This window comes from Leuciscus leuciscus, assembly GCF_965113295.1.
Source record: "Leuciscus leuciscus genome assembly, chromosome: 7".
NCBI lineage: Eukaryota > Metazoa > Chordata > Actinopteri > Cypriniformes > Leuciscidae > Leuciscus > Leuciscus leuciscus.
In genome coordinates this window covers 571,613-584,068 of record NC_138731.1, presented here as the reverse complement: position 1 = coordinate 584,068, position 12,456 = coordinate 571,613, and positions in this window count along the sequence as shown.

Here is a 12,456-nt window from a genome sequence, read left to right as displayed (position 1 = left end):
TCTGGTTAGGGCCCGAGCACCGATGGTGTGAGGACCCTCTTGGAATTGCTCTGTTTATTATTATTATTCTTCTCCGCATTTAATTGCATTTTTGAGGGCCTAAACATGCTCGAAAACTCACAAAACTTTGCACACGCGTCAGAACTGGCGAAAATTTACATCTGATATAGGTTTCAGAATTGGACGGGGCAAAATGGCTCGATAGCGCCACCTATAAAAGTTCAACGGAGTGCGCCTCCCGCAACGTTCCACGTACGTGCACGAAATTCGGTACATACATGTAATCACCTAATACCTACAAAAAAGTCTCTTGGAGCATAGCCCTAAACACAACAGGAAGTCAGCCATTTTGAACTTCCTCTCAGATTTTTGTGCAGTTTTTGCCATTTTCATGCCTCGTACTTTAACGAACTCCTCCTACAGTTTTAATCTGATCATCTTCAAATTTGGTGAGTGTAATCTTAAGGCCTTTGCGACGTTAAATTGCGAAGATCTTGAGTTTTCGTCGAAGGGCGGGTCCTCGGCGGCCTGACAAATTTCGATGTTTCGCCATGAAACAGGAAGTTGCTGTAACTCAGGCATGGAATGTCCAATCTGCCCCGAACTTCACACGTTTGATAAGCGTTCTGTCCTGAACACATGACCATGCTCATATTCAGTTATAGTCATAGCGCCACCTGCTGGCAACAGGAAGTGACATGTTTAACACTGTTATGGACTCCTAATAACATATAAAAAAGTGCCAGCAAGTGCTAAACATGCTAACAACATACTAGAAGCATGCTAAAACATGCTAGCAAACTCTTAGCTAAGTGCTAAAGCATGCTATTTTTGCAATTAAATAGGAATTTGCTGTAACTCAGGCATGGAATGTCCAATCTGCCCCAAACTTCACACTTTTGATAATCGTTCTGTCCTGAACACATCTACATGAGAATATTCAGTTATAGTAATAGCGCCACCTACTGGTAACAGGAAGTGTCATGTTTAACACGTTGATGCCATTCTAGCAACATGTTAAAAATGCCATTGACTTCTAAACATGCTAGAAACATGTTAAAACATGCTAGCAATACTTAGCTAAGTGCTAAAGCATGCTAATTCAATGAAACAGGATGTTGTTGTTACTCAAGAAGGCAATGTCCAATCTGCGCCAAACTTCACACTTTTGATAAGCGTTCTGTCCTGGACACATGACCATGCTCATATTCAGTTACAGTCATAGCGCCACCTGCTGGCAACAGGAAGTGACATGTTAAACACTGTTGTGGACTCCTAATAACATATAAAAAAGTTCCAGCATGTGCTAAACATGCTAACAACATACTAGAAACATGTTAAAACATGCTAGCAAACACTTAGCTTAGTGCTTAAGCATGCTAATACTGCAATTAAATAGGAATTTGCTGAAACACAGGCACGGAATGTCCAGTCTGCCCCAAACGTCACACGTTTGATAAGAGTCATGGCCTGAACACATCTACATGAGAATATTCAGTTATAGTAATAGCGCCACCTACTGGTAACAGGAAGTGTCATGTTTAACACGTTGATGCCGTTCTAGCAACATGTTAAAAATGCCATTGACTTCTAAACATGCTAGAAACATGTTAAAACATGCTAGCAAAACTTAGCTAAGTGCTAAAGCATGTTAATTCAATGAAACAGGATGTTGTTGTTACTCAAGAAGGCAATGTCCAATCTGCGCCAAACTTCACTCTTTTGATAAGCGTTCTGTCCTGAACACATGACCATGCTCATATTCAGTTACAGTCATAGCGCCACCTGCTGGCAACAGGAAGTGACATGTTAAACACTGTTGTGGACTCCTAATAACATATAAAAAAGTTCCAGCATGTGCTAAACATGCTAACAACATACTAGAAACATGTTAAAAAATGCTAGCAAACACTTAGCTTAGTGCTAAAGCATGCTAATACTGCAATTAAATAGGAATTTGCTGTAACACAGGCACGGAATGTCCAGTCTGCCCCAAACTTCACACGTTTGATAAGAGTCATGGCCTGAACACATCTACATGAGAATATTCAGTTATAGTAATAGTGCCACCTACTGGTAACAGGAAGTGTCATGTTTAACACGTTGATGCCGTTCTAGCAACATGTTAAAAATACCATTGACTTCTAAACATGCTAGAAACATGTTAAAACATGCTAGCAATACTAAGCTAAGTGCTAAAGCATGCTAATATAATGAAACAGGATGTTGTTGTTACTCAAGAAGGCAATGTCCAATCTGCGCCAAACTTCACACTTTTGATAAGCGTTCTGTCTTGAACACATGACAATGCTCATATTCAGTTACAGTCAATGCGCCACCTGCTGGCAACAGGAAGTGACATGTTAAACACTGTTGTGGACTCCTAATAACATATAAAAAAAAATGCCAGTAGGTGCTTAACATCCTACCAACATACTAGAAACATGCTAAAACATACTAGTAAACACTATAAGTACTAAACCATACTATTACTACAATTAAATATGAATTTGCTGTAACTCAAACATACAATATCCAATCTGCCCCAAACTTCACATACTTGATAAAAGTCCTGCACTGAACACATCTACAAAGCAATATTCAGATATATAACCCCACCTACTGCCAACAGAAACTGAACTGGTTAACACAGTAATGCAGTACTAACCACATACCTATTGTGTACTAAGCATGCTAAAAACATACTAAACATGCTAGCAACTACTATATACTGTATACCTCCTTAAATGCACATTGCCCAACCATGCTCTGTCTTCCTAAAGCCAACGAGTGACGATGGCACGGGTGCGAGGGCCCTTTCATCGCTGCTTGCAGCTTTAATTTTATGTTATATTCTTAAAACAACTTGGCCATAGTACGTCAGGCTTAAACAATATAAAAAAAAATTAACACTGTCACAGTACGTCGGACACAACCACACTACGTCGGGTTTTTATGTTATTTTCTTAAAACAGCTTGCTTATCAGTACTTCGGGTTCAAACTATATTTATGAATTTTAAAACAATGCCACAGTACGTCGGGCAAAGCCACACTGCTTCGGGTTCTTTGTTTTAAACTTCACAAACTCACAGCACATCAGACTCACTAGTCTAGCCTATGCTATAACACACAATAGTTGTGAAATAATTCTGTGACCACACTGCGTCGGGTCTATTCAATTACTTTAGAATTTCCTCAGAATTATTACAACTTCACAATCGGTTTCAAGTATGTTAGAAACATATACATTTGTTTCAGTTACTTTAGAAACAACCAATCTATTATAACTCTGCCACCACTTCGGGTTTATTCAATTACTTTAGAATCTTAACAGAATTATAAGAGACCAACTCCAAATTTCAGTTACTTTAGAAACTTTACACTTAAGCACTTTGTTTCAATTACTTTAGAAACAACAATTCCAATACAAGTCTGCTACCACACTGCTTCGGGCTTATTCAGTTACGTTAGAATCTTTAACAAAAATGTACGGAATAGGCTTAAAATTCTCCTGCTAATACTGAATAAACCAAATTCGATCTCTTCTGTCCTTAATTTTTCTTTTCTAGATTTTTTTAAACCGAGGAATTCCTTGACAAAAACAGCATAAATGAAAGAAAACAGCTTTTTCTTACCTTTTCCCTTTTTTGTTGGAAATCCGTCGATTCCTGGGTCTGGCTCGCCAATGTAAGAAAAAATGAAGTGGACGTCGAAGATCTCAAAAAATGAAGTTTATTACAGCATAGTAGTGGCAAGGTGCACGAAGCACCTTGGGTTCACCGGCGTCAGAATGAACCCCGAACATACCCCAACCTAAACCTTTTATCCTGGTCTTAATGTAAATGAAGTTGCTCTTCTTGCAACAGCTGTGGTCTGTATGTTAATGAAGTTGAGACACCCCATGGTCCCTAGTGTCCCACAGAAGGTTCTCTGTTATTCTTTCAAATAAGAACAGCCAAAGGTTAAAGTGATAAGATTGTTTGAAGTCCCTTTAATCAAGATGGTTCTCGATTGCCCTCAGTCACTCCCAAGCTATAGGTGACACCTGTGCCTCTGTGATACTATTTTCATATTACTGAGATTGGATGTAATCGTCTCTATATGATAATTAAGCTCTTTTAAGTGAAGGAACATTTTGATATATATATATTGGAGTTGAAGGGGTTTGGAACAGACCATAATTTCTTATAATAGATAGATAGATAGATAGATAGATAGATAGATAGATAGATAGATAGATAGATAGATAAGGTTTGTAGATAGATAGATAGATAGATAGATAGATAGATAGATAGATAGATAGATAGATAAGGTTTGTAGATAGATAGATAGATAGATAGATAGATAGATAGATAAGGTTTGTAGATAGATAGATAGATAGATAGATAGATAGATAGATAGAAAAGGTTTGAAGATAGATAGATAGATAGATAGATAGATAGATAGATAGATAGATAGATAGGGTTTGAAGATAGATAGATAGATAGATAGATAAGTTATTAGTTAGACAGAAATAGCTTAAAGCTTAATTGAGTATCAATGGCTTCTAGCAGTTTACATTAAACATAGTTCAAACAGACATGGACTTTTGGTCAATGAAAGTCTATGGGATTTTTATGATTTTTAATATTAATTTTTAAGAAAACCATAACTCAAACCAGTCTGAAAAGATATAGCACACCAAGTCAGAACAGTATGAAGGTCTGACCCGAGTTTGGAGTATGTAGCTTGAACGGTCTAGGAGGAGTTAGAGTTGAACATTTTTGGGTCAGAAGAATAAGAAGAAGAAGAAGAAGAAGAAGAAGAAGAACTAGAATGTACATTTCCTGAAGAAAATGTGAAGTGGTGCTTGCAGTGGCAAAATTTGCCACTCGGATGTTAGGGTGTAGTACATGATTGCATACGAGCCAACAACCATGTCTGTACGATGTTGTGGAGCTGAAATATGGCTTCTATATGTTGCAATATGGTTGCTAGGTAGCTTTAAATGGTTGCTAAGGTGTGGTTACACAGTTACCATGGTGATATTTACAGACTGTTTCCCAACCGAAACAAACAAACACACCCCCATTTCTATACGATGTTCTGGTGCTGAGATATAGCTCATTCATGTGTTTGTACGGTTGCTAAGGTACTCCAAATCATTGCTAAGGTTTGTTTATACAGTTTATGGGGTAATATTTCAAGAGTATTTGCAGGTCTGGGTAAAACAATGCCCAATTCTGTGTTTTTACAATGTTTTGTTGCTGAGATATGGCTTGTAAATGTTGTTCAATGGTTGCTAGGGGCCTGTAACTGGTTGCTAGGGCGTGGCTATGAAGTTGTTATGTCACTACTTTTTGGCTGCTGGATAGGACGAATCAAAAGAGCCCAACCCCAAGGCTCTATGACCTTCTGAGCCAAAGATATGATTTTGCAAATTTTGTGCCAATGTTAAGTCTATGGGACATTTTTCTGCAAATTTTTCGCCTGCCAGACGAACATCGTACGCCCGATTGCTTATTAAAGTCATAGCACACCTCTCCTCAATAAACCGGTCGATTTGACACCTCATTCAGGGGTCTGACAAACGGTGTGGGGCGAGTTACGTGCCGAAGTTTTGTCTAGGTGAATAGTAATCACAACACTAGAATGTACATTTCCTGAAGAAAATGTGAAGTGGTTCTTGCAGTGGCAAAACTCGCCACTCGGTTGCAGGGGTGTTGTACATGATTGCATACGAGCCAACAACCATGTCTGTACGATGTTGTGGAGCTGAAATATGGCTTCTATGTGTTGCAATATGGTTGCTAGGTGGCTCTAAATGGTTGCTAGGGTGTGAATACACAGTTACCAGGTTGATATTTACAGACTGTTTTCCAACTGAAACTAATGAACCAACCCCCATCTATATACAATATTCTGATGCAGAGATGTAGGTCTTGTAAAATGGTTGCTAGGGTACTCTGTTTGGTTGCTATGGAGTTGCTTGGCAGCTGCTAATGATGAAACTGCAAAGGCTTCTTGTCAGTATGAATGATATAAACCAACTCCCATCTCTATACGATGTTCTGACGCAGAGATATACGTTTTGCTAAACGGTTGCTAGGGTACTCTGTTTGGTTGCTAGGGAGTGGCTTGTCAGCTGTCAATGATGAAATTCCAAAGGCTTCTTGTCACTATGAATGATATAATCCAACTCCCATGTCTCTGTGACATTCAGAATGGAAGATATGTCTCTTTGGATTTTGGTTGCTAGGGTACTCTGTTTGGTTGCTATGGAGTTACTTGGCAGCTGCCAATGATGCAATTCCAAAGGCTTCTTGTCACTATGAATGATATAAACCAACTCCCATGCCTCTGTGACATTCAGAATGGAAGATATCCCTCTTTGGATTTTGGTTGCTAGGGTACTCTGTTTGGTTGCTATGGAGTTGCTTGACAGCTGCCAATGATGAAACTGCAAAGGCTTCTTGTTATTATGAATGATATAAACCGACTCCCATGCTTCTATGACATTCAGAATGGAAGATATCCCTCTTTGGATGTTGGTTGCTAGGGTACTCTGTTTGGTTTCTAGGGAGTGGCTTGGCAGCTGCCAATCATGAAACTCCAAAGGCTGCTTGTCAGTATGAATGATATAAACCAACTCCCAAGTCTCTGTGACATTCAGAATGGAAGATATGCCTCTTTGGATTTTGGTTGCTAGGGTACTCTGTCTGGTTGCTATGGAGTTACTTGGTAGCTGCCAATGATGACATTCCAATGGCTGCTTGTCAGTATGAATGATATAAACCAACTCCCATGTCTCTGTGACATTCAGAATGGAAGATATGCCTCTTTGGATTTTGGTTGCTAGGGTACTCTGTTTGGTTGCTATGGAGTTACTTGGCAGCTGCCAATGATGAAACTGCAAAGGCTTCTTGTCAGTATGAATGATATAAACCAACTCCCATGCCTCTGTGACATTCAGAATGGAAGATATCCCTCTTTGGATTTTGGTTGCTAGGGTACTCTGTTTGGTTGCTAGGGAGTGGCTTGTCAGCTGCCAATCATGAAACTCCAAAGGCTGCTTGTCAGTATGAATTATATAAACCAACTCCCATGCCTCTGCGACATTCAGAATGGAAGATATCCCTCTTTGGATTTTGGTTGCTAGGGTACTCTGTTTGGTTGCTAGGGAGTGGCTTGTCAGCTGCCAATCATGAAACTCCAAAGGCTTCTTGTCACTATGAATGATATAAACCAACTCCCATGCCTCTGTGACATTCAGAATGGAAGATATCCCTCTTTGGATTTTGGTTGCTAAGGTGCTCGACAATGGTTGCTATGGAGGGGCTAGGAAGTGTTGAGGTGATTCATGATTGGCCGTTTGCTGCCCCGAGTCAAATGAGACCACCCTCGTGTTTGTATGACAATTCAGTCTGGAGATATCCCTTTGATCTATTTCAATGGAAGTCTATGGGACTTGTTGCTAAGGTTCTCTAAATGGTTGCTAGGGCGTGGCTTGATAGCTTCACAATGAGCCTGAGAGACTGATTGGTCGTCTGAGTAAAATGAGCCCACCCCCTTGTCTCTATGACACTGTGATCCAGAGCTACGTTCAATAGAAAATCCCTATGCAATTTACCATAGTAGGAAAAGCATGTGTGTTTCACGGGATGTTCCTTCCCCATAGTAAGTCAATGGGGCAACTTTGGGCAGCTCCTGCCCCCCAGGGGTGCAACTTTTACCCCATTGTGAGGTATGTTCTTACAGAGCCTGTTAGCCTCTTCAAATGTGGCAAATCACACGTTTCTGCGAAATCCTCGCTCCGAGCTACGAGTGCTCAAAGTTCGTCGCAATGTTAAGTCATTGGGACTTTTTGGGCCGCTTTATCGCCCCTGGGGCGAACACCGCCCCCCCGATCGCTTATAAAAGTCATAGCACACCTCTCCTCAATGAGCCGGTCGATTTGACACCTCATTCATGGATCTGTGACAAACGGTGCGGGACGAGTTACGCGCCAAACTTTGTGTGGAATAATAATAAAAAGAAGAATAATAATAAGTATGAGCAATAACAATAGTGATGCCTTGCTTTCAGCAAGCACCACTAATAATAAGTTTAAATAGGATTTCAGTAAGTTGGCTTTCTCAAGCCAACTTAATAATAAGTTTAAATAGGATTTCAGTAAGTTGGCTTTCTCAAGCCAACTTAATAAAATAAAATAAAATAAAATAAGCTTAACTTAGGATATCAAGGGGAGCCTTATCATTCAAGCTCCTCTTGGCAAAGCAAAATCTGCTCGTCACAACATGGCAGACAGAGCATCATTCTGCTTGCTTCGATGCTGGACAGGACAAGAGGAAAAAAGAAAAAAAGAAAAAAAAGGACTTGCAGGAGGCCTCATCATCAATCTGTCTGCCACTTCTGTGTTGTTAGATGTCCTTGGACCAAGGAGTAGCATGTGTTTCTATCAAGGTGTAGCTCATACACCAACAATGACTGATGTGTTGGCTGTAAAAGGTACAGTAGATCTGTTTGGTTAGGCTATCTGAAGATCTTCAGGATGCATTGACATATACATGGTTTATGGTTTAAGACGGTAAAGGGAAGGGCTGAGGTAGTTAAAGAAGTAGGCCTGTAAGGACAGAGGCCCTTTCAATTTAAGTAAAAGAATAAAGCTGCAGAAAGCCTTCCGACAGTGCATGGAGCATTCACATACACACTTTCATTGGTGCAGTGACCCAGATTGGGACAGATTTATGGGGATAAGTGTAAAGGAGACAGCATTGCTACTGCTGGCATTTGAATATTTACAATATTTATATTGTATGAATATTTTGCTAACTTAACATAAGTTGCTTATAACATATAGTTGCCTGTAGAATGTTGGGTAAATCCCTCCCTGATGCCTCATAGGACCCATTTTGCTACCCGATTGGCTTTTGGTCAGTTTGCACATCCATCTACCACGCCGGATACCCAGATTCAAGACCCGCTTGGGGAGTGGTTTCTGGTATCAGAGGTGGAAGTCATTAATTACAAATACTCAGATTACTGTAATTAAGTAATTTTTTGGGGTACTTGTACTTTTATGAGTAGATTTTCAAGCCTGTACTTTTACTTGTAATTAAGTATTCATTAATCCATGTAATCTACTAAGTTACTTTTAAAATCATAGTTGAGTACTGAGTACAATTTTAATTCATATCCAAACCTTTTATCTGCATTTTTGTAGCCAGTAAGGTGATTTGATAGCAAACAAGCCGATGAAAACCGGGTCATGAGGACGGAAAACAAAACAAAACAAAAAAAGGACGTTAATGATTGATCTTTCATTGATTCTGAATGAAGAATTTAACCAGTTAAAAATGTATTCATGGATATTTAATCAATAGTCGTGGCTTCTCATGTAATTTCGTTTTTTGTCTGCCGGAGACATTTGCTTAATAAGGAAATAAAAACTTAAATGAGAAAAAAATTAGGGAAAAACACTTGTTTTGCATCTTATCAATTATTAATGATTAATAGATTGTTGGCATGTTAACTTCTGGTAAAGGAAAACACACAATTTCCAGCCCTAGTCTGGAGAAGTGACGGTGACATCAGTGGTTAAAAGTAACTAATACTCTGAATATTTTCTTTTTAGTTTTTTTTTTAGTTAAAAAAAAAAAAAAAAAAAAATGACAAACTGTACTTTTACTTGAGTATTTCTCTAACACCGGTGCTTTTACTCGTAATTGAGTAATATTTTAGCAATGCACTTAATTGTACTTGACTACAGATTTTCAGTACTCTCCACCACTGCCTGTTATGCACAACAACACCTAATTAGTCTCATTCATAATGAAGCCAGCGAAGCAGTTAAGTCGTTTGTTAATTCTCTCACATATCCTTTAATTTACGAATTTTATTAAATTGTTATTTGGTCAGGCAGTTCGGACATCTCTGGGGCCTGTATGCAAAGGCCGTTTGTTTCGCGCTCAAAACGTTAACAGTCCATTCGGAAAGCAAGCTGGCTGTGACTTGGAGGTGAAGTGCATATTTCTTCCGACCAACGCCGAATTTCCATAAAATTAAGGTAAGTTGAAATATTATGTTGCCATAAAAATAACACTGCAGATTGTACAGTAGTCTGTATTTTTTGGTTTGTGCTGTTTAATCTGATGTAGAATCTAACCAAAAGGAAAAACAGCGGGTTTGGTTTAGCTATAGGACTGGACAATAATTCAGTATCAATATATCACAATATACTTTTATTCAATAACGGTGATATGATATAAAATATATTCATCATTATTTCACTTCAAATTCATCTGAGTCAATATCAGATTCAGAGTTTGGTTCCCTCCTGAACCCTTCCTCATGCTTTAAACATAAAAACATATTGCACATATTGCATAACACATACTTCAACATATTGCACTGTCCCCACCTTTTGCTCTAAGAATAAATTGGAACAAATCAAATCAAACTAAATGTGTAAGCAAACAGTCTCAAATGTTTTGGGCTTGTAAACATCATAATGTTTGTTATACAGTAACTCCTCATTAACAGTGTCCCTTTCTGCATTTTCTGGAGGCAAAATCATCAATAATGTCGTCATGATATTTGCTTCCCAACATCACGGTTGATGCTCATGATGCCATTGCCAAACCACTCAGATGTTCCTGGGAGTCATAAGGCTGATATTAATTCAGCTCCATCAAATTGGCTGTGCTTGTTTTACTTTCATATACTTAAAATGTAGGCTAGGTAATTATATTATTATTATACAATTATCATTTATTTAGCTCCTTTGTCAGAATATTTTATGAGTTTTAATAATTCTTATATTTTTATAATAAGATATCTGCAGCTATATTTGCTCTTTGGGTTATGCAAGCAAACAAAATTCAACCTTAGTCAATTTTTATCCTTCATTTTGTATTAGTGCAGTTGTAACTGCAACACTACAACTAACGATAGAAGCTAGCAAGATGCACAGGGAGACCTTTTTATGTAGGTAAAACATGGCCAAGAGGGGAGAGGAGGGAGAGATAGGCCGATTCATACAAAAAGTAAATAAAAATGTAAATCTAAAACCAATTAGGCACAGCTCGGTCAGTATAGACATAAATCCATAAACAAATAAACATATCCATTTTTTAAGGACAGGCTAATGTGTTTTATAAAAAAAAAAAATTATAAATTAAAATCAAGTGAACATGTTTTCCTGTAAACCAAGGGCAGGCACATAGCAGCAGTTAAACAGTGAACACAACAAATATTAAGTGAATTTTGTGAAGTACATTCAGTGGACAACTGCACAGTCTGTTGCAAAAGAACTTTACAATTCTCACCAGGCTGAAATTATTCGCTGTATCCAGGCTAAAAAGCTCCCAAACTTTAGCTGCTGTATAGGACACCACCATTACTGTACGCTACCGCTCGGCAGAGATGCTATTGTGCATGTGCAACTCACGGCAGAGATTGTAGTGAGATGCCTTGTCCACAATGGAATTCATTGTCGACTATTTCTATTATCGATTTTTGTCGAAAACATTGACGAGTCGTTGCAGCCCTAAACTATGCATATTGCTGAGTGACACGTGAGCCTTGCTTATCGTGGACGCTTGCACACACTAATGTCCCTGTGTGCTCTGCACGCATACACATGCACACAGACACACGCACACGCCACACACACACACTTAGTGTCATGTAAGCTGGTTATTTGATGTTAAATGGTTACTTATCTTTTTATTGAAAGCTCCTGTTGAACACTGATTTGCTCAATTTTTGTCTAATTTCATTAAGGTCTTGCCAGCCAGGAGACAGGAGCCAACCAGACAGGAGCCAGCCAGACAGGAGGAGGTGTACTCTGTTGTTCATAAATATGGCGTAAGTTTCCATACATCGACCTTAAAGTTTCCTTTAAATGCTCCTGATATGTTACAAGACGTTGACAAATTATGTTAATTTCAAATGCTTATGACTTATATGTTTAACCAGGATATTCTCATTTCAAAAGCAGAGGTGCAGCCCACAACTGATATTGTTTACATTTGATATTTGATGAAAGTTCCCAATCAGGGAGAGGAGGGCTCTAAAGTATTCAGAATTTGGGTGGATATTTTATTTAACCCATTTTGCCCATTTTTATCAATTTCTTAGATTAAGGGTTCTTCCTCCATAGAGATTTCGGTGGCGGCCGCCACCACGTTATTTCTTGCCGCCACCGCCTCACGATGAGAAAATCCAAAAAGAAATACTTCAAGCGCTGTCTGTCGGGTGCGCTGGTTTTTCTTATTCTGCGCGACCCATGCTATTTCTGGATCTTACAGTTACGCTAGCACCCCCCCCCCCACCGTAGTAGCTATGATCGCACCATGCCGCGTGCTCCGCCAGGGGTTACCGCCACTCTCCTTTTTTGGCCAAGGAAAAACCCTGATATTGCTCAATTAAACATGATTGTAGTATCAGTTCTGGCCACAATCTTACATATGACT